Below are 1,480 nucleotides of genomic sequence, written 5' to 3' on the forward strand. Positions count from 1 at the left end.
AGTACTGGAGCCCGAAATGAAAACGCTCTATAGCCCGCAGACTTTTTTTGGGCTTTGGGAATCACTAATACGCCGGAGTCCTTTGAACGCAGATTTCTTGCCGGGACATATGGTACAATACAATCGGCAAGGTAGGATGGAGCTAGACCGTGTAGTATTTTATACGTAAGTAGTAAAACCTTAAAGTCACATCTTAAGTGCAAAGGAAGCCAGTGCAGGTGAGCCAGTACAGGCGTAATGTGATCAAACTTTCTTGTTCTTGTCAAAAGTCTAGCAGCCGCATTTTGTACCAACTGTAATCTTTTAATGCTAGACATGGGGAGACCCGAAAATAATATGTTACAGTAATCGAGACGAGACGTAACAAACGCATGGATAATGATCTCAGCGTCTTTAGTGGACAGAATGGAGCGAATTTTAGAGATATTACGGAGATGAAAGAAGGCCGTTTTAGTAACGCTTTTAATGTGTGACTCAAAGGAGAGAGTCGGGTCGAAGATAATACCCAGATTCTTTACCGTGTCGCCTTGTTTAATTGTTTGGTTGTCAAATGTTAGAGTTGTATTATTAAATAAATAAATAAATAAATGGGTTGTAGTTGTATAGCGCTTTTCTACCTTCAAGGTACTCAAAGCGCTTTGACACTACTTCCACATTTACCCATTCACACACACATTCACACACTGATGGAGGGAGCTGCCATGCAAGGCGCCAACCAGCACCCATCAGGAGCAAGGGTGAAGTGTCTTGCTCAGGACACAACGGACGTGACGAGGTTGGTACTAGGTGGGATTTGAACCAGGGACCCTCGGGTTGCGCACGGCCACTCTCCTACTGCGCCACGCCGTCCCTTAGAGGTCGGTGTCTAGCAGGACCGATAATCAGCATTTCCGTTTTTTTGGCGTTGAGTTGCAAAAAGTTAGCGGACATCCATTGTTTAATTTCATTAAGACACGCCTCCAGCTGACTACAATCCGGCGTGTTGGTCAGCTTTAGGGGCATGTAGAGTTGGGTGTCATCAGCATAACAGTGAAAGCTAACACCGTATTTGCGTATGATGTCACCTAGCAGCAGCATGTAGATGCTGAAGAGTGCAGGGCCAAAGACCAAACCCTGAGGATCTCCACACGTTACCTTAACGTAGTCCGAGGTCACATTGTTATGGGCGACACACTGCATCCTGTCAGTAAGATAAGAGTTAAACCAAGACAGGGCTAAGTCTGACATACCAATTCGTGTTTTGATACGTTCTAATAAAATATTATGATCGACGGTGTCGAAGTATAGAAGGAATGTTTTGACGAAGGAACAGTTGAAGTGTATTGAAAAATGTGGCAGGAGTAGTCGACAGGAAAAAGGGTGAAAAAAAGGTTTAAAAAACGGGAATTCCTGGAATTTTTTTGAACTTGAAAAAAATATATTTTGAATGTCCAGTATGAGTGGAATATGTTGAAGGTGGAATGCTTTGAATTGGTAGAAA

This window comes from Nerophis ophidion, linkage group LG19, assembly GCF_033978795.1.
Source record: "Nerophis ophidion isolate RoL-2023_Sa linkage group LG19, RoL_Noph_v1.0, whole genome shotgun sequence".
In the NCBI taxonomy this organism is placed as follows: Eukaryota; Metazoa; Chordata; class Actinopteri; order Syngnathiformes; family Syngnathidae; genus Nerophis; species Nerophis ophidion.